Source organism: Odocoileus virginianus, chromosome 7 (assembly GCF_023699985.2).
Source record: "Odocoileus virginianus isolate 20LAN1187 ecotype Illinois chromosome 7, Ovbor_1.2, whole genome shotgun sequence".
Classification (NCBI taxonomy): Eukaryota; Metazoa; Chordata; class Mammalia; order Artiodactyla; family Cervidae; genus Odocoileus; species Odocoileus virginianus.
In genome coordinates, this window is record NC_069680.1 from 45,211,453 (window position 1) to 45,238,511 (window position 27,059).

General features: G+C 40.0%; 1 long non-coding RNA gene across 3 annotated transcripts in view; it reads right to left on the reverse strand.

Annotated features, from left to right (window-relative positions):
• The window catches only part of LOC139035922 (uncharacterized), a 395,918-nt gene that overhangs the window by 330,116 nt on the left and 38,743 nt on the right, over positions 1-27,059 (reverse strand). For all 3 annotated transcript variants that reach the window (XR_011488575.1, XR_011488574.1, XR_011488573.1), the window contains exon 4: positions 21,261-21,529. This is a non-coding gene — a long non-coding RNA (uncharacterized lncRNA). The remainder of the gene's footprint in view (positions 1-21,260; positions 21,530-27,059) is intronic.

Here is a 27,059-nt window from a genome sequence, read left to right on the forward strand (position 1 = left end):
AAATGACAAATGCCTGGGATCAGGGACAAGAGAGAGGCAAAACTTTTGCCTTCAGTATAGTCAAGTTGATAAGCTTCTTTCTTGGGAATAGTGTTAATATTTGACAGACTTCCTTAAACTTAGGGAAGGAGAGGAAAGTGTAAGGTGTCTAAGGAGGCATGAGTGATGTTTTTGGAAGGAGACCTTTTGTTCATATTGGCATAATCATATCACAGCTTCCTTTGTCCCAGATCAAACCCAGAAAACTAGCTCAGCATCAATGACAAAGTAATCAGTAATCTTAGAGGAGGGATACTCCATGCACCTCAAGACTTTTCCTTAGGTCTACCTCATCTCTGATTTTGCCGCCTAGTGCTTCCCATTTTCCTCCCTTGCAAAAAGTGTCCAGGACACTGAAGATGTTTGCTTTTGACACCCACATACCTGTTACATGGTCCTTGTTGTTGCAAGTGCAATTCTACTTATGACAACCATGGTTCAAGCTCTCTAGCCAATAATGGGCTTAAAAACTTCCCACTTCTGACTGTGAAACAGTGCCCCACAAATTCCTCAGGCTAGAGTCCATGGATGGGGAACATATACCCCCACTTTATCCAGTCAGGACTCTACTTCTGATCCCACTTTGCATCCCAAAGACAGATACCAGATCACAACAGATGGAAAAAGCCTCCAAAGAAGGCCAAGATGAATAGCAGTTAAGTTAAAGTATCACCAGGATTACAGTTTACATAAGTCTGATTTTTTTTATATTGTATCTTTTTCTGTTCTAATAATAAATCCCCTATTCATAAAAGTAGGGGTGCCTACTCCAGATGGTTTAAGTGGACGTCACAGCGTTTATTCCTAGAGAAGAAACCGTCTAGGGAATTCTCTACCCTTTAAGAACATTCACTAACTTCCATTCTTTCCTTTGGTCTTAAGGGGAAACCCCAGTGAAAAAAAAAATACTAAACAAGGTAATGCAGAATATTGTGTTGGATAAACTGGAGTATGAGGAGAGGAATTCAAACTGTCCTGGGGAGGGCATAAAGGAAAAGTACCTCTCTAAATTTGATGTGTGATGTCTATAGGGACCTAAATAAAACACAAAGATTCTAAAATAAAATAAATTGTTTGAAAGGCACTTCAGAAGCATGGGTGGAGGTTATGAGAAAGAACATTTTGATTAAGATTCACCAGCCTAGATTCAGGAAAAGGAGAAAAAAAAAAGGTGTTGTCTTAATACCTGCTGCAGCCTTTGAAGCTGTCTCTCTTTATTCTCATGACAATGAGGCAATGAGGGCAACAAGCTCATTTTTCAAAAACCCTTTGACATAGTTTAACTTCTGGAGATAATAGCCAAAGCAAATGTCACAGAAAAAAAAGATGAAATAAAGTTTTATGTAGAACAGACCTAGGGCCAGGAGATTGAAGACAGTCCTAGGTAACTCCAGGATTTGCCTAACATGATTGGCTGAGCCTGTCGTTAATGAGGTCAGGAGAAAGACTGCACTCAAACCCCTGAAGGAACAATTACTATTTCCAAGAAGACACTTCTAATCCCACCCAAATCATCTTCAAATGTGTTCCTTTTGTCATAGAGAAGAGGAAAGGATGAAAAATGGCATACAGGGCAGTTAAAACCAAGTTCTTGCCCAAACCAGTAAAAATGAATCTATGTCAAAAAATGCAGTCAGATAGTTAACAATCCTGTATTGTGTTCCCCCAAAATTGCTAAGCAGGTATACTGGACTGGGTTGCCATTTCCTTCTCCAGGGGATCTTCCTGACCCAAGGATTGAATCCCATCTCCTGCACTGGCAGGCAGATTCTTTACTGCTGAGCCATCTGAAAGACCTTCATGGGTATTTACTTCTTTATAAATTCATCAAGTTGCATACATTAAATCTATATGGCTTTTTCTACGTCACTCATCCCTCAATAAAGTAGTTTTAAAGGAGGGGGAGGAGAAATCTCTGTCTAGTCTCCTACTCTAGGTTTTCACCCTAGCCAGATATTTCCAGTTGTTTCTTCCTATAAGTTTCTTTCACTCAAAGATTCTTTATATATATATATATATATATGATTAAGACAGCTAGAACTTGGGAAGCATAACAGCTTATCCATCAAGTTCTCTCTAGGTCTTCTCTTTCCCTACTCGCTCCACTGCAGAAGTCTATCTACTGTTTGAAATGACACCCCAGACATAGATGCCCAGGGCTTGATGAGACCAGTATTCCCCACTCCCACAACTGCCCATCCACAGGGATGGACTTCTAGAAGCTGTTTACTAAAAAAGCCAGATCTCCAGTCCTTTGTGATTGGGCTGGGGTTGGACCTCTGACCCAAGTTAGACCAGTCATCTGTTCTGAAGGAACCTGGAAGAGCAAATCAAAGAGTTTGACAGCCTCAGCTGTGGCTTGAAGTGTTCAGTTAAAAACTGAAAATGAAGTCACAACGGGACAACCCTACTCCTCCATGCCGACCAGAAAGTAGAGAGAGCTGATGAGCAGTGAACAAAGAATGAACAAATATACAGAGAACATGCTGGAGAATCCCGATTGATTTATTAATTTCTATTTTCAGCCATTTCTGCCCATGAAATGCCCCCTCCCCCAACCCCATGTCTCTTTCTCCTTTTGTTCCTATTGGTTACAACTGTCTCCTTTTTGTAAATCACCCTCTTGACTAAAGACATTCCCCTACTCCCTCCTTTCTACCCTCTTCCCCACCATGGACACTTATCCCCCATGTCTTTCTAGTTCTAGTTCCCTGTTACCCCTAAGTGCTAACTTGGCAGTACCCTATCACTGGCTCTATAAAGCTGTGGCGTTTTGTCTATAGGAGGTTGAGCTGAGGGTGAAAGGATTCTGTTCATCTCTAAGTTTTCAGTGATCTTAGAGATATCTTAGTTATTGGTGAGATGAGCTGTAATAGAAAAATGATTTTTGAGGTGCCCTTAGGCAAAGTATGCCTTATTTACTGATCCTGCCAGCCCTGTGAGGATCTAGAAACCATGTGGATTCTAAGAGTCAAACAGGCAAGATTCAGAAAGTAAAGGAGACCTTCCACACATCCTTTTCATTACATGCATTTTGGGAAGTTTGGATACTTTGGGGTCAGATAGGGACTATTTCTCTGGATTCTGCTGTATCGTGAAATGGCTTCCAGTGTCTCTCCTGATCCCAGGGGAAAAGAGGCTGTCACTATGAGTTCCCAGGAAACCATGAAATTTCCTCATGTTCAAGCTATGTGCCATAAGCAAAGACAATTTGTACCCTGTAGAGATATAAATTAGGATATTTACTTAATGAATACTTCAGAATAATAGGCTGCTGGGATATGGGTAATCCCAAACTCTAATTTCCATGAAGTCTCTAGGTTCCTACATTAGTTGTTTCATGTATTGGAAAAACATCTGAGTATCTACTATATCCCACTCATCCTAATACATTGATACATGAGCATAGTCATTCAAAAGTGACCTGGGGGGCTCATTCTAGGTTGTCTGGACAATGAGCCAATTGAGATTCTGCTTCTCCACAGACGTGTGTGCACCTGAACTTAGCTCTTTATGGTACCAGGAGCTTCCTTTCCCAGCAGAGGATGCTATAGCCTCCCATGGGCCACAAGATCCTTGGGAATTGATCACATGGCTTTCCCAGACACATACTTTAAATAGCCAGTACTCAAATCCTGACTGCCTGGTGGCCAAATCATCTGCTTACCTCCCACTGAGGAAGCGGCTTTCATTTTTGCCCTCTAAAAAGATAGAGTGTTCCAGACTGAATGTCTGTGTCCCTCTAGAATTCATGTCAGAAACCATACTCTCCAATGTGATGGTATTATGAGTTGGGGACTTCACAAGGTAATTAGGATTAGATGAAGTCATGAGATGGAATCCTCATGAATGGGATTAGTGCCCTTATAGAAGTCCTGAGAGCTTGTTCCTCCCTGCTCACCACCATATGGGGACACAGTCTATGGAGAAGTTGGCAGTCTACAACCCAAAAAGGGTTCTCACCAGAATGCAAATATACTAACACCCTGATATAAGACTTGAAAATCTTCAGAAATAAAATTTCTGCTGTTTATAAGCCATTCAGTGTATGGTATTGTAGGGGCAGAAAAAGTTTTCCTCAACCCTTTCAGGGTCCCTGACTGGGTCTGAGAATTAAACTGACAAAGAGATTCATAGGAGAAAAGCTTACATTATTTAATATGAAATTTATATAATACAAGTTTTATAAGTAAGAACCTTCTTAAGGAACCAAAGATCTGAAGTAATGGTTAAATGGGGTATTTTTACTCTAGAAATATGATAGGGCCAAGAGTATGAGGTTAAGTGTAGCATGAGGTTATATGTTTGTGTGTGTGCATGAATGCACTCAGTCATGCCCAACCCCTTGTACTGCCTGGATAGTAGCCCACTGGACTCCTCTTTCCATGGAATTTTCCAGGCAACAATACTGGAGTGCGTAGCAATTCCTTTCTCCAGGGGATCTTCCCGACCCAGGGATTGAACCTGTGTCTCTTGTGTCTCCTGCACTGGAGACCTGTTGATCCACCAGCAAAGGCCTAAGTGTAGCAGACCAGGGAACATTTAGAAAAGCCTCTTTGGATGCCCCTGGGGCATCCCTTTGTCTTTGTAGAGAAGAATGTTATAGGGAAGGCAATCCTCACACAGAGGTTTTATTCCCTACCGATACTCCCTGTAGAGAAGGAAATGGCAACCCACTCTAGTATTCTTGCCTAGAGAACTCCATGAACAGAAGAGCCTGGTGGGCTACAGTCCATGGGGTCCCAAAGAGTTGGACACTACTGAGTAACTAACACTGATACTCCCTGAGGGAGGAGGGAAAGAAAGGGATGTGAGAAGAAGATCAGAGTGACCTTCCTGCCTCTGCCTCAAAACCCTTCAGCTGAAAATATGCAATACTTATATTATCCCATCACTTTATGGCAAATAGAAGGGGGAAAAGTAGAAGTAGTAACAGATCTTTTCTTGGGCTGTAACTGCAGATGGTGAGTGCAGCCATGAAATTAGAAGACATTTGCCTCTTGGAAGGAAAACTATGACAAACCTAGACAGCATATTAAAAAGCACAGACATCACTTTGCCAACAAATGTTCATATAGTCAAAGCTATGGTTCTTCCAGTAGTCATATCTGGATGTGAGAGTTGGACCATAAAAAAGGCTGAGCATTGAAGAGTTGATGCTTTCAAATTGCAGTGTTGGAAAAGACTCTTGAGAGTTCCTTGAACAGCAAAGAGATCAAACCAGTCAATTTCAAAGGAAATCAACCCTGAATACTCTTTGGAAGGACTAATGCTGAAGCTCCAATACTTTGGCCACCTGATGCAAAGGGCCCACTCATTGGAAAAGATCCTGAAACTTGGAAAGATTAATGGCAAAAGGAGAAGAGAGTAGTAGAGGATGAGATGGTTAGATAGTATCACTGACTCAGTAGACATGAATCTGAGCAAACTCCAGGAGATAGTGAAGGACAGAGAACCCTGGCGGGCTATTGTCCATGGGGTTGCAAAGAGTCAGACACAACTTGGCAATTGAACAACAATACTTATATTTAAATTATCACTGTATTAAACATTATAGTAAATACAAACTTTTAATAGGCAATACAAATAGTAATTGCAAATTCAGAAAAGTGCTATGAACATGGTAGACAGATTCCTGTAATAGAGGAGAGGGATCAGCTTAGGTGAGATTTTCGGGGAATACCTGGCTGAGGAAGGAAGATAAACTGACAATTGATAGATGAGAAGGGCCAGCAAGCCACATAAAGAGTTGGGGGCTGGAGAGCCTACACTGAGGGACAGCACAGAGGATGTTCCCAGAGAGGAAGTGACCCGCGAGCTAAAGGAGTGCAGTGTAGCTGAAATAGGGTAAAGAGGGAAAACAGGGAGGTTGAGACAAAGCTGTTGAGGTACTAACCATAACCCAGTCACTATCCAAAGTCTATCCCTGGTTTGGCCCCTGGAGTGGAAGCTAATCTACCTTTCATAATAATACCAAGTCAAAGACAGTGCTTTCAGAATTCTCCTGCCCACCAGTCCAAGGGGGTACTTTCACTAAGCAGTCCCAAGATGAGAGTACCACCACCCCCCATATATTTTCCACTTTGTAGACAAGGGGAGAAGTAGAGAGAGCCAAAGTGGGAGATCAGGATTGAGACATGTATATAGTAACACTAGTGCTACTGCTAAGTCGCTTCAATCATGTGCAACTCTTTGCAACCCTATGGACAGCAGCCCACCAGGCTCTTCTATCCACGGGATTCTCCAGGCAAAAATACTGGAATGAGGAATGAGATATATACACTACCATGTGTAAAATCGATGGCTAGTAGGGAGCTGCTGTATAGCACATGGAGCTCAGATCAGCGCTCTGTTATTACCTAGAGGAGTGGGAGGGAGGTTCAACTGGGCGGGGGGGATATATGTACACATATAGCTGATTCGCACTGTTGAACAGCAGAAATGAACACAACATTGTAAAGCATTTATCCTCCAATTTACAAAAAAAGAGAGAAAGAATACGTTCAAGGGATACTCTTCTCACTACCATGATGTTTGTGTGCTAGACTTGCATTCGGATCATGAGAATAATGCTGCTGATGCTGCTGATAACAACTGACAGCTAAACTCACATTTGATTATTGTCTGCCAGGATCTAGGTGAAAAACTTCATGATTTAATCCTCACAAGCATATATACACTCGTCACAGAGCCAGAGTCAGGGGTATTGCGAATATATCTGGGTGAGGAAGGGGTTAGGGAAGGTCATGTTTTCTTTCAAGTACATTTGTCATAATGGCATGAAAAATTGGGTGCCACAGTATGTTTATGTTACAGAATCACTGTTTTAGAAATAAAATACAGGAATGTTTAGGCTTGTCCTTGAGCTGGACTTGGGAACTCATGGTCCACAAAGCAAAACACATTGCTTCCAACATTCTCCAAACAAGAATCCTAAGATCTGACAGCTGATAGAAACTTTATGACAAAATAATTAGGACTTTCTAAAGAAGTGGTTGCATTGTCTTCCTTATAAGGAGTACATATGAGGGTAAGACACTTCTTGTAGACTAGGCTTGCTCCAGCTCTAGTCTAGTCTATTTTCTACACTGCAGGCAGGGCATGTTTCTAATTTCTATTTAATGATCTCGCTGAATTTCTTTTAAAATTATCTCCCCAGCCCCAAAACCTTCTTCATTCTCAGGCATGGGGTTGGACATGCAGCTTTGAACCACTAGAAAACGCTCTTCTCAAGCATACCCCAGGCTTTCTCTTGAGCCCGCACAGACCTTGAGACCTCAACTAGTTGCCTTGGCCATTCCACTGGACTGACCTCAGGATGCTCCCAACTCTGCTTGCCATCCTCTTGTTAACTCTGGATTTGCCTTGTGTGTGTCTTTCTCAGCACAGCTCTGTACCTACCTCTCAATGGTTAACACCCTCTCCTGGTTGAGTTTCTTCCTAGAGTTTCCACAGGGTCAGTGACTCACCCCCACCCACCTGCCATCCAGCTCACCCTGAAATGCAAGTGAGACACATCCTGCAGAATTTATCTTTTGATTTTTTTCAGGCATGAGCTTTTAGGACATTGCCCTCAATAATGACTTGCGTTGCAGACACCACTATGAGCCTAGAGAAATTTGGTGAGATCTTTAGAGAAGCTGCCAAATTAGTAAACTAGAGCAAAAATCCCACGTGCAGCTTCTGGTCTCACATACTTTCTCTTTGCTCTAGGAAACCCCTAACCGTTCTCTTTTCCATCTTTGCTTTCCTCCAAGTGTTTGAGACTCAGAAGAAGATAACACCTTCCACTTCCAAACAGATCATTTTCTAAGTTTGTTTAATGAAATTGATGTCATAAGAAAAACAAACAATATCACATATCCTCCAAAAGATAATTTTCCTGATAGTTCAGTGCTTGTTTTCTTAATTCAAGAATGACTAACATCCAGAGAATTTTGAAGGTGTATGGAAAACAAAATGGAGCCAGCATGTATTGTATATTTTGGACACACGCACACTGCACTAGGCATGTTATACAATTTATCTCTTAAGTCCAGACTGCATGCCCCTCAGTTATTCCATAAAAGAGCATAAAGCTCTCTGGGTTGCATGATAGAAATCCCCTTTAAATCTTCTGTAGTAAATTCCTTGGAGCATGTTGTTTTCTTTACCATTATATCTCAAATGGTAAAACACATAGGTTTTACTAATATTTCTGAATTGAACGTGTTTTTCTGATTGTATAAATATCTAAGTATGGTAGGAAATGTAAATACCACAAAATTGCATGACTTAAAAAGTGATCGTTTCCTGAAAATTACCCTTCACCCCCCACGATACAAACACTGTTGGGTGAATTACTTTTCACTTGCACACTGGTGCCTTCTATTTCTTGCTCTAACTGAAATCTCATTCTCTCTTCCCCTTTTCTGGTTCTCAGTTGTCATCCCACTTCCCCTAGAGTGGTTATCTGCTACTTGTGCCTGTCTAGCACCACTGCTTTCCTCAGGTAATATTCTTCTCTCATGACCATCATGCACGCTTGCTCAGGGCCTGCCAGTAACAGGACACCATCTCCCAACTTCAGTGACTGGCCTAGACTAGTTGTGTGTTTCTCATAGTGAACACATCACTATGGTCATGAGACTGGAGGACTCTGATTGGTCAGACCTGTGACTTGGTGTGGAATATCCACAAGGAAGTTCCTGGCCACAAGCCCCAAATACCACAAGATAAAAAACAGCCTATTCATCATAACAGCCTGGCTTCCAGGAAAGGTCAAATTTAAACCACCTCAAGCCCATTGGAATTCTGTAGAAGTTTCCAGAGTCATGTTGCGGAGATACTCTCCTCGGCTACTGCACATACATCCTAGCCTGACTGGGTTGTGATATGGATTCACAGACAGAGCAGTCCCTTTGTAACCCTGATTTGTTCCTAGTGACAATAAAGCATTTATCCACCACAGGCAATGTTTACCAGTGTTTCACTTCTCTTCTGGTTTCCTGTCATCTCTTTCTGGGTGCTCTGCATGGACAACTGTGGTCAGCTGCCTCCAGCAGAAAATGCCTGGTGTCTTAGTCACCAATTCCGGACACTCACATTGACGTTCTGCTGTGAAGCATCTTCATCATGTATAAACACTTATCCTTGTTTGGGTAAAAATATTGTACGTACAATAGATAGGGTAACAGAGATGACCCAAAGCAATAGCAACTCAATTGCACATTTTACTATTAACTTCAAAATATTTTCTAAGAATAAACTCCCCTTTTCCACTACTTCTCAAAATATTTTTTTTAAATAAACTGAAGCCAGTATATCATAAAATGAAGATTTCATCCAGGAGTAAATTCTAAGAGATACTCTGGCTCAGTGTCATCTTGAGCAAGCCCAGGTAGCTCTGTTCACTGGGGTTTCTCTGCTTCCTGGAAAGTGGATCCACTCTAGTAGTTGCACAGGATTGAAAGATGGGGCCCACATGGTTTGGGGTAAATTTCTGCATTTCTTTCTTACCCCTGAAAAAATGATTTCATAGAATAAGAGTATAGAGCTTTTGATTTCAATTCATCAAAACTGATTTGATTAAAACCAGAAAAAAAATTAAAAGCACAGGCCCTCAGGATATCTGTACTTTTTTTTCTTCATCTTTTGCTTTAAAAGAGCTTTGCTGAAAGCTTTCAGTAACCTTGAGGTTCTTAGGACATGAGCCACCCTTCTCCTTGCATGGCCCTGTGATAAACCTTTCTCTGTTCCAAACTCAAAAAAAAAAAAAATTTTTTTTAAAGAAATGGAGTCCATATCAAAGAGCTAGTGGTCTTCTTCTTGTCAAAATGAAAAAGTTAGCCCTCTATCAACAGATAACATTACTTCTCCTAGAGGCAGGTGTCATCATAGTTCAGATCTTAGCTGTGTTATATTCCAATCATGGTATACACAGCAAGTAAATTTTTTATAATGGAGGTAATACACAACTTTGGTGAACATACTGACTTAAGAAAGAAAAACATAATAGAGATTGATATCCGGAGCCTTCTTCCCAAACCAGTTTAAGAGTACCATCCTCGATGCATACCAACAAAGAATTGACCCCTAATATCATTGAGAGCCTTCATTACTCAAGCACCCTTTAGGAATTTAAGAGAAACTTCCTGTTAACATGTTAGGATGAAGTAGGTTTGCAATGAAGTTGTTTTTACTAAAATTCTGTTTTTTCATGTTCTACATATTGTGAAATAAAATTAATATTTTATGGAAATATGAAAATATGGAAAATATGGAATATGAAAATTTAAACATTAAAAAATGTCCTCTGCACTTTGGCCTACTCTCTCCCTCTACTGTGCATTGTGTACCTGTATTGAGTGTCCACCAAACCACCCTCTTCAGCAGAAGTAACTGCTCAACCATGAAGAACAACATGAACTGTTGAACAGCATCAGCAAGACAACTCTTTAAAAGATAACATTCCTTCTTAATCTTTTTTTCCTTCTTAATCTTGTAAGGGGACACAAAGATATTTAGATCTTGATTGTGTAAACTGTCAATAATGCATGATTTAATGCACAGCCCTCTGTTTCAAACTTACACAACTATGCCTTGACTTCTAACATGCAGAATGATTCTCAGAGCTTTCTGAGATGTATTTCTTGGGTTATAATCCTCAATTTGACTAGAATAGAAATGTCTATTTCTTTTATTATTTTGATTAATTTATTTTAATTTGGGACTAATTATTTTACAATGTTGTAGTGGTTTTTGCCATACATTGACATGAACCAGCCATGGGTGTACATGTATCCCCCATCCTGAACCCCCCTCCCATCTCCGTCCCCATCCCATCCCTCAGTATTGTCCCAGTGTACTGGCTTTGAGTGCCCTGTTTCATGCATCGAACTTTGACTGGTCATCTATTTCACATATGGTAATATACATGCTTCAGTGCTATTCTCTCAAATCATCCCACCCTTGCCTTCTCCCACAGAGTCCAAAAGACTGTTCTTTATATCTGGGTCTCTTTTGCTGTCTCGCATATAGGGTTGTTGTTACCATCTTTCTAAATTCCATATATATGCATTAATATACTGTATTGGTGTTTTTCTGACTTACTTCACTCTGTACAATAGGCTCCAGTTTTATCCACCTCATTAGAACAGATTCAAATGCATTCTTTTTAATGGCTGAGTAATATTCCATTTTGCATATGTACCATCGCTTTCTTATCCATTTGTCTGCCAATGGACATCTAGGTTGCTTCCATGTCCTGGCTATTATAAACAGTGCTGCGATGAACACTGGAGTACTATGTGTCCCTTTCAGTTCTGGTTTCCTCAGTGTGTATGCCGAGCAGTGGGATTGCCGGGTCATATGGCAGTTGTATTTCCACTTTTTAAGGAATCTCCACACTGTTCTCCACAGTGGCTGTACTAGTTTGCATTCCCACCAACAGTGTAAGAGGGTTCCCTTTTCTCTGCAGCCTCTCCAGCACTTATTGTTTGTAGACTTTTTGATAGCAGCCATTCTGACCAGCGAGAGATGGTACCTCCTTGTGGTTTTGATTTGCATTTCTCTGATAATGAGTGATGTTGAGCACCTTTTTATGTATTTGTTAGCCATCTGTATGTCTTCCTTGGAGAAATGTCTGTTTAGTTCTTTGGCCCATTTTTTGATTGGGTCATTTATTTTTCTGGTATTTGAGCTGCATGAGCTACTTGTATATTTTTGAGATTAATTCTTTGTCAGTGGTTTCATTTACTATTATATTCTCCCATTCTGAAGGCTGTCTTTTCACGTTGCTTATAGTTTCCTTCATTGTGCAAAAGCTTTTAAGTTTATTTAGGTCCCATTTGTCTATCTTTATTTCCATTACTCTTGGAGGTGGGTCATAGAGGATCCTGCTGTGATTTATGTCAGAGATTGTTTTGCCTATGTTTTCCTCTAAGAGTTTTTTAGCCTCTGGTCTTACATTTAGATCTTTAATCTATTTTGAGTTTATTCTTGTGTATGGTGTTAGAAAGTTTTCTAGTTTCCTTCTTTTACAGGTGGTTGACCAGTTTTCCCAGCACAACTTGTTAAAGAGATTGTGTTTTCTCTATTGTATATCCTTGCCTCCTTTGTCAAAGATAAGGTGTCCATAGGTGCGTGGATTTATCTCTGGGCTTTCTATTTTGTTCTATTGATCTTTATTTCTGTCTTTGTGCCAATACCATACTGTCTTGAGGACTGTAGCTTTCTGGTATAGTCTGAAGTCAGGCAGGTTGATTCCTCCAGTTCCATTCTTCTTTCTCAAGATTGCTTTGGCTATTCGAGGTTTTTTGTACTTCCATACAAATTGTGAAATTATTTGTTCTAGTTCTGATTGCTTTGAATCTGTAGATTGCTTTGGATAGTATACTCATTTTCACTACATTGATTCTTTCAATCCATGAACGTGGTATATTTCTCCATCTATTTTTGTCATCTTTGATTTCTTTCATCAGTGTTTTATATTCATTGACAATGTCAGATCAACTTCAAATTCAGCTGTCTATCTCAAACCTCATCCTCGTTCCTTGTTGCTTCCTCTTTCCACAGCTCTCATCCTCTGAGTCATATTCCCAGTAAGTCAGTCTATGGTTTAGCTAAAATTAAAAGAGACTATTCCTATGAAATGTTTAGTAGTGAGTACACAAATTTTACGTCTGAGGAAGTATAAACTGTTTTGAGCACTATTCCATTTTCGCAAACAAATGCAACTAGTCAAAAAATAAACTGTCAATTTACTTATCCAGGACAGTCTCTCAGTACACTTTCAGTCATTTTGCCAGTATATGTGATATAGAATAACAGATTTCAACTGTGCAGTTTCACTTATACACAATTATTTTTTCAACAACAAATACCCTGGTTGCAATGAAACATGCAGGTACTTGTGGCAGTGGGGCACAGTGACAAAGACATAGACCAGAAGCAGTTAAGACACAAGGGCCCTTAGGAGGTTTGCCTGGGTATACAGGCTAGTCAGTAAAGGAAAAAGAAACTGACACTTCCTGAGCACCTATGTGCTTAGTAATAAGCCATTAGAGATAACCAAGAAGGGACAGAAACTTTTCTGATGACAAAATCTTGGAAAATTTTGAGCCCTGTGATTTCTAATAAGACAGGGTGATCATGAAATATTATCATGAGCATCTCTAGTCTAGCTCCAAAAATGGATGTTTGCAGGCTGACAAGAAAACACAGAAGTTCCTTCTTCTAGAACAAACATATTTTTCTGTTCCTTTTCAGTGTTGCCCCCTTCCACATTATTAACCCCTTATCACACAATTGCAAGCAAGTGGTGCAGTTAGGAGAGATGGGAGACAACAGCCTCCCATGAAAGAAGCCCTCCATCTGCAGCCCCTTGAAGACACCTGTTGTCTGTTGCCTCAAAAGGACCTGGACTTTCCAAGCATATCAGTGCTTGTAGCAAGTCAGATCAGACAGGTGTAAGTGATCATACAGGTCCCACCTACTGATTAACATCAGCCAATAGAGAATCACTTGTCATCTGATGACTGTCTGATAGAGAAGAAAATTCAGAGTAGAGGCTTATTGCTTTTAGTTCTGGAGTCACTTGAATTTCCAAACTCCACTGCTGAACAAATCTGGCTCTCAGATTCTCTGAGATCTAATTCTTATATTAGAAACTCCTCTTTGCTCTCCTCTACTATCAAGTGCCCTTGAGACTGATGGCCACCCAGTTGCCCTGTATCAGTCATCTTACCAGCCCTCTCTAAGCTGGAGGATGAGTATGGCTTTTGGCACTCACTCAGGAAACATCAGTGCCAGTCCTCTTACATCTGTCCTTCTCAGAGAAGAAAAAAAGCCTGTCTAGCACTAATGTCCTAAATGCTCTGCTCAGCAGTCTGGCCACTTCTGAGATAGCTACTCCCTGTGTCATGCAAGAGAATATGAGGAAAATAAAATTAATGCTGAGGTTTTTTGTGCTAGTGATAAAGAATCCGCCTGCCACTGCAGGAGATACAAGAGATGCAGGCTTGATTCCTGGGTTGGGAAGATCCCCTGGAAAAGGAAATGGAAACCCACTCCAGTGTTCTTGCCTGGAAAATCACATGGACAGAGAAGCCCGGCAGAATACAATCCAAGGGGTCTCTAAAGAGTCAGACACAACTGAGCACAACATTGAGGTTCCATCTGGCAGAGTGAAGGCTCCCTCAGCTCTCTTCGAGTGAAATAGCTACTCCCAGCCCATCTATAATCTGTGTACTCTTCTACTGAAATGCCAATAACCTCTTGTACTTTTTAATGATTATTTGTCTCCCTTTAGAAGAAGGAATGCTGAAGAGGGACAGATAATTTGTCTCATTTATCTATCAAAGTGTTTACCTCAGTTTTGACACATGAGCTCCTCAATAAATTTGTCAGATTGACTATTTTTACATCCTGAAATTCATTTTAGAAGAGGTTGAGAATAAAAAATGCAATAGCCACTAATTATTACAGAAAATACTGATATGAAATGAATAGCATTTTTATTTTTCATAGACAATGAAGAACTAAATGTGTTAGCATTCTCCAAAGAACCAGTGGTGCATATACATGTATGCACGTAAATGTATGGGGTTTCATATAAGGAATTGGTTCCAGCAGCCATTAAGGCTGGCAGTCCCAATTTCTACAGTTGGCAAGCTGCAAACCAGGGGAGCTGGTGGTGTAATTTAAACTAAATGCTAGCAGATTTGAGATCCAGCAGTTGCCAACATTTCAGTTTGGGACTAAAGGCATGAAAAAGTCTCTATCCCAACTCAAAGGCAGTCCACAAGTAGTCCCTCTTGCTCAGGGGAAGGTCAGCCTTTTTGTTGTTATCATGCCTTCAACTGATGGAATGAGGGCCACCCACCTAGGAGGGGCAATCTTCTTTCCTCAGTCCATCAATTTAAATGTTAAACTAATCCAAGCACACTCTCACAGAAAAACCCCACCTTTTGATTTTTTTCATGGACAATGAAGAATATGTTAGGGTTCCCCAAAGAACCAGTGGTGTAGGTCCATGTATACAGGTACATGTATGGGGTTTATTATAAGGAATTGGTTCCAACAACCATTAAGGCTGACAGTTTTTCCAAATATTGTGGGCACCATGTGCCCAAACAGGTTGACATAATATCTATTACATTGAGTATATAAAAGTCTAAAGTGAGTGGATCATCCCCTCTCTTCTCACATTCACTCAACACTTAATAAGGACGTACTATCTGCTAGGCATTACGGATTCTCTTGCTTCCCTCCTCTTTTCTCTCATGGGGTCTAACATTCTGCCAAGGTAGTGGGTGCACCCACGTGATAGAAGGGGCAAGTGAGCTGGGGCAGCACAGACATGATTGGAAATAACCAACATGAAAACGGCCAAGCACAGCCCCTAAGCAGGACACTTCACTCAGATTTTCATTTCTAGACAATACTGCTAGGGAGAAACGCTTCCTCCCAGAGAAATCAAAGAAACATTTACTTGGAATGATTCACACAAAGGCTCTCAAACTTGACTGTACTTTTAAAATCACCCAGGGAGCTTTAAAAGCCACTTATGCTTGAGCGCTGATTAAATTAGAACATCTGGGGGTGGAGCCAAAGCATTCAGAGTTTTTAAAAGCTCCCAAAGTGATTCTGATGTGTAGCCAAGGTTGAGAATCATGGATTTACACTAATTTACACAATCTTATGTGTTAGGTTTCTGATTGTAATTATTCAAGTGGTCACTTGCCTGTGGGGCTTCCCAGGTGGCTCAGTGGTAAAGGAATCCACCTGCCAATGCAGGATACACAGGTTAGATCTCTGGATCATGTAGATCCCCTGGAGGAGGAAATGGCAACAATCCAGTATCACTGCCTGGAAAATTCCACAAACAAAGGAGCCTGGCAGGCTATAGTCCATAGGGTCACAAAGAGTCAAACACAACTCAGCAACTCAGCGTGTACACATGCACTTGTCTGTACTATATACATCATTCTTGCTGGGGTAGCTGATAAAGATGAGAAACAGTACAGTACTGATAATGAACACCTGGTTAAGCTGTCCAGGTGGTCGGAGGCAATCAGTCCGGTATTGCCATTGATAACTAGTTTGGTCTGAGATTCAGTGGCCCATGCATGCGTCTCAGCCACTTGCTAGAACCATTCCCACTTGCTCTGTTCTTCCTCAGTCTTGGTGCCACTTGGTGTTTGTTCTCAAAGACAGAGCCCAATATCAATGTCTGATCCACTTGCTTTGTCCTCTCTCACCCGAGCTTGTTACCATTGTTTCAAAGTAATGGGTAAAATTGTGCAGCTTATTTCTTCTACTGAGGTAGCATTGCAGACTCCTCATAGTAAGAGGCAATGGATTTTCCATTTATGGTCAAGGCAGCAGAGCTACAAAGGCAGAAGCAGCCTGGTTTATGCCAAATGGGCTCCCACAAAGAGGAGGGATGATGGAGTGCAAAACACTTTTCTGAACCCCACAGAAATGGACACTAGTCCATCTGCTGCTGCTGGGCCAGGAGGGGACATCTTTCAGGGGAAGCAGTCAAGCCCAAAGTCTTCATCTCCCCCAGGCCCTGTCTCCCATAATTAACGGGGTCAATTCTGAGAGACTCGGGACTTGCAGGGGTGATATACCTGAGAGGTTTAAGAACACAGGCTGTCCAGATGCCACAACTCAAATTAGAATTCCAACATTACCACTATTACCTATGTGACATGGGGCAAATTACTTAACCTCTCTCATTTATTTGCTCAGTAAAGAAAGGGGATAATGATAACACTTGCCTATTAAAGTTGCTTTGTAATTATAGGATATAAAGTATGTGGAGGGGTTATTTAGCACAGTGCTTAGCATATAGTAATGCTCAAGTAAACATTAGCTATTCTTAAAGTAAATGTACACCCCAGAAGTATGTGTGTTTTAGATTATAACTAGTGACTAAGGAATTCTCATGTCCCATCAGAGACTGGGCCACCTGTCATGAAAACCAACTATTAGCTTAGTCTCACCACACCCCAAGCCAGGGAGAAGTCAAGCTGGTGGCCCATTAGGAATCACCCCATGCCCACATCACATCAGCCACTAGTGGTAGGTGGACCCAGCCCTACATGGTAGACTCATCTTTTGCCATATCAAATGTATAACCAGTCCCCACTCTACTGGTTTCCAATCCCAGTCTCTCTCTAGTCCATCTCAAAGACTGAAGTGGGCCCTCGACTCCAGCCAGTTACTTGGAGGGCTTGAACCTTTGCCCTAATTCATGCAAACTCCTTTCCTCTAGCAGGCAGGTCTATGACCAACCCCATCCATCTTCATGCCTCCAAGTCCTGACTGAAACAATTCCCTCAAAACAGACCTCTCCCCCAAGCAGCCACTATCCCCAGCCTACACAGCACTCAACTCTCCAACTTGATATTCAGCTGCCAGGCTACCTACTAGTCTGGTGTCCTAATACATGTCCTCATATCCCTAATGAGAAGGAAGAGTTAGTTTAACCTTGGTCCAGCTAGCTCCCTCCCCTTCAGTAAGAGTTATGAGTGTCCCACAGAGTCACGCTTACATTGGGGATCTTAATCACCTTTGCTTCCAAAACACTATCCCTCACCTGCCTGCTGATCAAATCTTTTTAGCACATGTGGGTTTCTCCTCTTGTTCCGACTCTCCTCCACTCGACTTTGATATTTCAGGGTAATAATCATTTAATAAATGATGGATGTCAAGTACAGTAGTCAATACACAATTCCATGACAAACAGATTAATCTGTAGCAAAAGATCAGGATCCAAGTTTAATCCAGTTTCTGTGGCTTATGTGTGCATGCTGTCACTTCAGTTGTGTCTGACTCTTTATGACTCATGGGCCGTAGCCCACCAGGCTTCTCTGTCTATGGGATTCTGGAGGCAAGAATACTGGAGTGGGTTGCCATTCTGTTCTCCAGGGGATCTTCCTGACTCAGGGATCAAACTTGGGTCTCTTGTGTATCCTGCATTGGCAGGCCGGTTCTTTACCACTAGCACCACCTGGGGAAGCCTTCTATGGCTTGTAAACATTTCATAAACTTCTTTTGGTCTTTATATTACATAAAAACTATAAGCTTCTACATATTTAACATAATAGAAGTAACCCAAGTCAACAGTGAGGGGCTGCAAATTTTTCTTCATTTATTCAGTATCTTCATGTGTATTTGTTCAGACAGTGGGCTCCTGAATCTGGATTCCCAGGGAGAAGGTCAGCCACTTCCACTGCTCTAGGTCATGTTTTCAAACTTCTCTGCACAAGAAGAGATGTGGCCCAGTCTGCATTTCCCCAGCAGAGAAACTTCTCTACCCATCATGAATTCCCTTGGAAGATAATTTCTCTCCATTTGAGCATGTCTGCCTTTCTGTACGACCAGATAATATTTGGGGGTGAAAACATTTGCCAGTGGAACACTATTGAGCTAACTAGTTGAGTGCTTCTGAAAGCATGGGATACATTCCACTAGAAAATGATAAGTGGTAGAGAATACATAGAACATTAAATAACAGTGAGTCACATGGTGAGATATTATTCTCTCTTCAGCTCTCTACCAGCCTCTCTGATTGGTCCAGAAGAAGGTTTCAGTTTGGTGCTAATATGTCTCCAACACCTCTCTGGCACTTTCTAAATTGCCTTTTACAGAGAAGCCTGTGTCCCAGAATCTTCAGACTACCTTGTCTATCTTGAATTAACAAGGCTTTATTTTCATGTATTCATTTTATGGTTACCTGCCATTTGTGATGTTGTATCAATTTTTTTTATTTGCAGTAATGATAGAACATTTCCTTTAAAAAAAATTTAAAATGAGCCAACTTAAAAGAGTATCAAGTTAGAATACAGGCACATTCGTGTTGCAAAACTTGCCAAGGTAACACACAAATTGAAACTCGGCTTCCGATTTTACCAATGACACCTGGGGACCTGATGATGATACTGATGCCCACGGTCACAATGTTTGGCTGATAGTGAAGCTGAGACAAGAACCAGGCCTTTCAACCCTGAGTCAGCGCTGCTCCATAATTCCATTAGGAGCTTGACAACATAAAAGAGGAATATAGTAAGTCTTAATGTGCTTGTGTATCTTGGTCAGAACTACTACACCTACTTCACACCTGCCTGGGAAACCTTCTGGTGCAGCATTTAAAAAGAGACTTCCTAGAGACTATTATATAAAGTAAGTCAGAAAGAGAATAAACAGTTATTGCATACTAATGCATACATACGGAATCTAGAAAGGTGGTCCTGATGAACCTATTTGCAGAGCAGCAATGGAGACATGGACAAAGAGAATAGACTTATGGACACGGCTGAGGAGAGGGGTCAGGAGAGGGTGGGAGGTTTGAAGACAGTAACATGGAAACATATCTTACCATATGTAAAATAGATAGCAAATGAGAATTTGCTGTATGATTCAGGGAACTCAAACCAGGGTTGAGAGGGGTAGGATGGGGAGGGAGGTGGAAGGGATGTTCAAGTGGGAGGGGACATGGGTAAACCTATGGCTGATTCACGTTGATGTTTGGTATAAACCAACGCAATACTGTAAAGCAATTATCCTTCAATTAAAAATAAATGAATCAATAAATAAAATTACAAATTTGCTACCAAAAAAGTGACTTCCTTCTTCTATGTACATCTTCTAGGTTGTATATTAATGTTTAGGCCTTCATTTCAGAAATAAGGAGAAATAAAGTGAGTTTATTACAGGATAGTGAATGTTTTGCCTCAATTTCACAAGTGAGAAAATAAGAAAAAATGCTTTTGAAATTAAGCAGCAGTCCCCAATTAGAAAATAGCAAAATTACATCCAATATTGTAACAGGACTATTTTTTTCATGTCAACAATCACTTAGTTATTTAATTCCCTAATGCAAAACAAGGCAGAATGTTATCTTTTGCTGAGAGATTAATATATTGTAAAGAAGAATGATCTCCCCCACACTAAGCACATCAGGCAGTGTTTTTTGTCACATAGAAAACGGACTGGATACACAGCTCACCTTGGGAGAATACTGTATTTTCAAAGAGCATACATGCTTTTAAGATACCATTTCTTTCCACACTTAAGATTATTCTTTGCAGCTGATTATCATTAGATTTCCCATTGCCTAGATTCTTTAGGTTCATCCATGGCCTATCAAGGGTAGCTCAGATGCAATTACAAGTAACAAACATTGGTGGGCCACAGCCAGGCCTACTGTAGCTTTAACCAACCAGTAGTAGTTACTTTTATCGGAAACTCTGCTAAGTATTTTGCGTGTATTACTTCACATACCCTTCACAACACCCCTGTGATCCCCCTCTTTTGTATAAGGAATCCAAAGCTTAGAAAAGTTAAATTCTTACCCAAAGGTATAAGAAGTTGCAGAACCAGGATTTGAATGTATACCTTTCTGACTCCCCCAAAAGGGGAGTTTTTTAGCAAACAGCTAACCACAAACTCTCTGAGAACTTGCCATGACAATGTAGCACTCTGTGCCAAGTACGTGGCACAGTCAACTCAGACCAAATCATAGTTCACTCATAACCTCTAGAGGCTGGTTATTTCTAAAAATGTTCCAGGTTGATAATGGTGTTGAAATAAGAAAGGATTTTCTTAATATTTTTGGGAAAGAAAGTTAGTAATGACCTATAACACAGACATTTTTTAAAATAAAAAATGCACTTACATAAAATTATAGACTAACTAATAATATCTATATAATGTTAATAGTTTTCTTGTTAATGCTAGAAAAAAATCATCAAACTTAGTGACTAAGAACAACACAAATTGTTCTCTTACAGTTCTGAAGGTCTGAAGTCCAAAAACAGTCTCACAGAGCGAAAGTCGGGTGTTGGCAGGCTGCTCCCTTCCGGAAGCTCTGAAGGAAAATTCCTTTTCTGGACTTTTCAGCTTCTGCATCCCTCAGCTCCTAGCTGCTTCCCAACATTACAACCTCTCGCTACCTCCTTCACATCCACTACTGACCTTGGGTTTCCTGCCCAACTTCTAAAAGGACGCTTGTGATGGTATTGGGCCCACCTGGCTAACCTCCCCACCTGAAGACTCTTATTTAATCACGTCAGGAAAGCCCCTTTTGCCCTGAAAGATAACCTACTCACTGATTCTGGGAGTTAAGACATAAACATCTTTAGGCCATCATTGTGTCTAGCGCAATTACCAACATTTACAGTATTTTTACTTGAAACAAAATTTTAAATTAAATTGGAAAGGGGTCTAACCTTTATTGTAATTGCCTGCATCCAATTTCCAATGAATTTATGGTTTTCCAGGGCTTAACTTCATGGCTAAGCAATGATTTTCTTTTTTTTTTTTTTTTTCCCTTCTGGTTGGAAACTTTCTGGAGCACATGGATGCAGTGATGGTGGTTACTAAGCAGCTTGAATGAACGTCTGTGCAGGAACCACTGTGATGGGGATATTTTAAAACGGTTTCCTCCAAGTGATCAGAACAGGGCCAGGCCTCAAGTTTGGAAGCAGCCTGAAATCTGCTGCAGAAAAAAAAAAAAAAGAGAGATTATAAAATGCAGAGGGTAGTTAAATAAATGCATTCACTATTAGCAGTTCACTAGGGATAGGTAAGGGAGCAAAGAGGATTAAAGAAGGAGAGAAGAAAACCTGCAGCTTCTTGACTAATCCATTGAGCCAGTTAATCATGCTCTGATTAGAACACATATAGCAAGAAAACATGCTCCATATTCCTGTAAGGCTTATCCCTTAACTGTGGAAAAGAAGAAATCCACAGTGCTAAGAAGCCCTCGACATGGGAAGGAATGCCAACCAACCAACCAACAAAAAACAAACATTTGGCAAAATCTGAGTACAGCAAGCCCATGCAGAAATATATTTGTTTTTGTTTTGTTTCTCCTTTGAATTGGTATTTAGAGAACGTCCACTCACTTAACACCCTAAGGAGAGATGAACAGTCTCCTGATATCTCATTCTGATTAAAAAAAAGATCCCTACAAGCGTTGCTGCACAGATAGAGCTAAATGTTTTGAAGGTTCAAGTTGCTGCTTCTAAAAGAATCAAGTGACATTGAAACTACATTTGTAAAGAGATCAACACACTTCTAATACCGGAAACTCCTTTTACCTAGATGTTTCTGTTTATTCAGGCTTGCTTCTAATGACATTTGAATGTGTATATTCATTTCCTAAGAGGGCATTAACTAATACACAATGTTACTTAATTAAGAAGCTATAATACAGCTTTTTTTTTTTTCATTTATTTTTATTAGTTGGAGGCTAATTACTTCACAACATTTCAGTGGGTTTTGTCATACACTGACATGAATCAGCCATGGAGTTACATGTATAATACAGCTTGTTTTTTTAAAAAATGAGAAAATATGTATAAAATGCTTTGAAGCCACTAGCCATACCTAATAAAATATTCTTATTACCCTAATTAGAATCCTTTTCTATCAGTGAAGAGAGAGAAAAAGAGGAATAAAAGCCTTTGGGACTGGTTGATTCTAAAACTTGCTCCAGTATTTCTCAAACTTTAATGAATATACAAAACACTCCAGGATGGTGTTAAAATGCAGATTATGGTTTAGTAGGAAGGAGAAGGGGCAAAGGGGAAAAGCACATGGATTCTGTATTTCTTATAAGTCCCTAAGTGATGTCATTGTGCTATTCTTCCCCCTTTAAGTAATGACCACATAGAAAACTTTATAAAATAATCACAAATTCCAGAGTACCACTGCAAACTTTCCTGCAGATCTGTAATTTCAACAGGCCCCTTCTGACTGTAACTATATCACCAGCCTTATACTCATTCAATGAGCTGAGTTGGCACAACCCAAATGCCCACGGAAGGCATGTGGTTAAATAGATATTTGAAATAGATTCATTTTAAAACAGGTGCTAAGCTGGTTAGGCTGGAACTAAGCTTCAGACCAGCTTTAATCCCATGAGTTTTAACATGCTTCGCAGTCAGAAAACAATAACAAATACTGGTATACGTTATAACTTCTCAGTCTAGAGTTGGCAGTCTTAACATTTTGGAGGCCATGTCCCCTGTGAGAATTTGATATAAATTATGTGACATCTACCCCCCCAAAAAAATTCTACAAACATATACACACACATTTCATAAATAGTTTCAGGAAATTGCATCTTTCCTGGTCTGTTCGTGGATTCTTTAAGAGTTTGTGAACTTCCAGCTAATTTTAATTCTGAAGGTATGAAAGAAAATAAAAAATTTTAACATTAAAATAAAGAAATGGAGTTTGCCTTGGATTGCTAATGTGCATACACACACATGCGCTATAGAGCTTTGGCATGTGTGGTTCTACAGTTGAATTATTTTAACATCTATTCCTGTAAACTTTCTTAGGGATTTATGTTTCATAATATTTTACACTTCACTGTGTAATAATTGAGGGTTATAGAATCGAGCATTACTAGTGAGTTGCAATATGTGACATTACACACTGACAAAACTCTTCTCATCACTTCTCGCTTAAAGATGTCAATTACAAAACATTCACCATAAAGGGTAAACTAAGAAATGCCAGCAAATGTTAGATTTTCACTAATACATGAAAATACATGAAATTTGCACAATACATGAAAAGTATTATAACAGCCAAAAAATAAGAGGAACAGGGATGATCTGAAGATGTATCTAAGTATTTACTGCTGCCTTAGCCACATGATTACTAATAAGGCTCTGAAGTCAGTACACAATAGGGCTTTCCTGGTGGCTTAGCTGATAAAGAATCCACCTGCAATGTGGGAGACCTGGGTTCAATCCCCGGGTTGGGAAGATCCCTTGGAGAAGGTTCACTCCAGTATTCTGGCCTGGAGAATTCCATGAACTATATAGTTCATGGGGCCACAAACAGTAGGACACAACTGAGAGATTTTCACTTCACTAGGTACAAACTTTTCTGTTTTACATGATGAAAAAGGGACTCTAAAATTTCAGAAATGATTTGCTTGTTTGAATATAAACCTTTCTTGGTAGTACTTGGTGTTTGGAGTCCAGAATACAACTCTGCCATATCATTGGTAATAATGGGAATTACCTTGACCTCTGAGAGTAAAATTTTAAATCAACAGAGAATTGATCAAAGTGAAATTATGCAAAATCAAACCTACAGAAATACAACTGATCTCATAAAGGCACAACTTACTTAAGGTCCACATGAATATAATAAATATCCAAAGTAAGACTGTGACAATTGTGAATGGATAGATCAGTCAATGTAGCATTTAAAAAACTTCACAAAATCAAATTATAATAGGACACAGCCACACCTTATGAAGTTATGTTCAATAGACTTTAGTTATTCATCCCTATTATTAGGTGGAAAAATCAAACCCTCTTAGCCTAATTCCATTAAATATTTGACCCTTCTGACTTTTTTCTTGATCTTTTGCATTGTGCTTTTCCACTGCCAATGTAACAAATTTCTATAAACTAAGTGGCTTTAAAAAAACACAAATTTATTCTCTTTTAGTTCTGGAGGTTGGATGTCTGAAGTGAAGGTAAAAATCAAAGTGTCAACTGGATATTTTCTGAAGGCTCCAAGGTTAAAGAATCCTCCTTCTTATCCTATTCCAGCTTATGGTGGCTATCCCCATTCCTTGGATGGTGGCCATGCCACTCCAGTCTTTGCTTTTGTTGTCACACTGCCTTCTCCAATCCTAACCACCCACCTCCATCTTTAAGGACCCCTTGTCATTACATTGGGACCACCTGGATAATTGAGAATGAAAACCTTCCTATCTCAAGATCTTTAAATTAGTAGCATGTGAAAAGTCCCTTTTGCCATATAAGGTTACACAGATTTAGGAATTAGTATGTGGATATGTTGATTTCTGCAAGCTCAGAACACTGACAATAAGGGCACATACATGTGGACTAATTGCTTGGGGCAGACTTACAAACTCACATGCCTGATGTACAAAACCAGACTGTTCATTTTTTTTGAGACATACAATATTTAAGTACTGAAATATTTAAGCTTATATGGAGAGCTCTCCTCCCAAAGTAGGAGACGCAAGAGACACAGGTTCAACCCCTGGGTCAGGAAGATCCCTTGGAGGAGGGCATGACAACCAACTCCAGTATTCTCACCTGGAGAAACTGACAGACGGGGGAGCTTGGCAGGCTACAGTCTATAAGATCACAAAGAATTGAACATAACTAAAACGACCTAGCATCGGTACACAGTGTAACATTTAGGGCAAACACTAAAAAGACTAATACAAAAAGATATAGTCAAACAGCCAATAGAAAATTAAAATAGAATACTAAAAAATATTCAAGTAATCCAAAAAAATGCAGGAAAGAAAGAAAAGGGGAACAAAAACCAAAGTGAAATAGAAAACAAATACAATTGGCCTTCCATATTCATGAGTTCTGCATCCATAGATTCAACAAACCACAGATCGAAAATATTTGAACACAAAATGCAAAAATTCCAAAAAGCAAAACTTGAATTGGTAGCACTCCAGCAACTATTTTCACAGCTTTTATATTATAAATGATAAATAATCTAGAGATAATTTAAAGTATATCTGAGAGGTCTTATACTATGAAGTCAAGTTCTCTATTATTGACTTCTAGAGCTAGTGACCCTCATCTTCATCAGTGACTAATATTATACCTATATCACCACCAGCAGCAGCCACAAGAACACTGTATACCTCTTGGCTGACATCTAATGATAATGAGCCACTGTTCTGTTCAAAACACTTTTGCTGGACATTCTTAGTTTGTTCATTTACACATACATACATACACACCACTACCACCATCTCTACCATTGCTAAGGAAATAATTATATTGTAGCTATCAACTGTAGTATTCGTTGCCATATTTTTATCTATGTTCCTTTCCTTTGAAGATCAAGAAAGAGAATAATGATTATTCTATCAATATTTTGAGCAATAATTGCCTTTCTGAACAATCCTAATTGACAAATTTATTTGTCAATTTGGGCCATGTCCAGATGGTCACAATTCCATGAGTTAACAGGCGCAGCATTTTATTACAAATCTGAAATAAATGTATCTCCAGGTCAAGTTCTAACAGGGCTAGAACTTTCTCTGTTAAAAACCTTGCCACAACCTCAGGAACCCTTTTGGGGGAGAATAGACTGAAAGAAAACCTAATAACCTACATGTGTCAGTCACCATGAACCACTGGAGAACCACTGTCTTCCCCAGTGGAAGACAAAAATTTATCTGGAGGACACATAAGAGCTCACTGACAGATACCAAGACACTTGAAGTTATGAAAAATTGGTGTAATACAATAGTCCCAACTATAGCTCTTATTGTATCTACACTCTTTAAAAATATATTTTTGCAGCTATTCCATCAAAATGATGAGTCTCTTGAACTTTGCTTGTGGCCCTGTGGTAGAGAATCTGCCTAACAATGCAGTGGACATAGGTTTGACCCCTGGTCCAGGAAGATCCCACATACTGAGGATTAACTAAGCCCACAAGCCTAAAGCCTGTGCTTTGCAACAAGAGAAACCACTGCAATGAGAAGCCTGCACACTGCAACTAGAGAGTAGCCCCCACTTGCCGCAACTAGAGAAAGTCTGAGCGCAGCAATGAAGACCCAGCACAGTCAAAATCAAATAAATAAATAACATTTTAAATCATGAGTTTCTTTATTCACCCCTTGAATCTAGGCCAGTCCTGTGACATGCTTTGGCTAATAAAATATGGAGAAAGCGATGTTATGCCAGTTCTGAGCTGAAGTCTCAAGAGGCATTTTGCGTTTCCCTTTTCCTTCTTGGAACCCTGCCACAATCATATGAACAAACCCGAGCTAGCCTGTTGGAGGAGAGCTCAGCTGTACTAGCCAAGACTGTCCTAGCCCAGCCTCCATCCAGCTGATCCACATATGTGTAAGAAAGCCTAGCCAAGACCAGCAGAGTTGCTTATCCAACCCACAGCTGCTCACAGACACAGAATGGGCCCAAGGGAGACCAGAACTGCCTAGCCAACAGACTTCAAACTAAATATACTTGTATCTTTAAACAATCAAG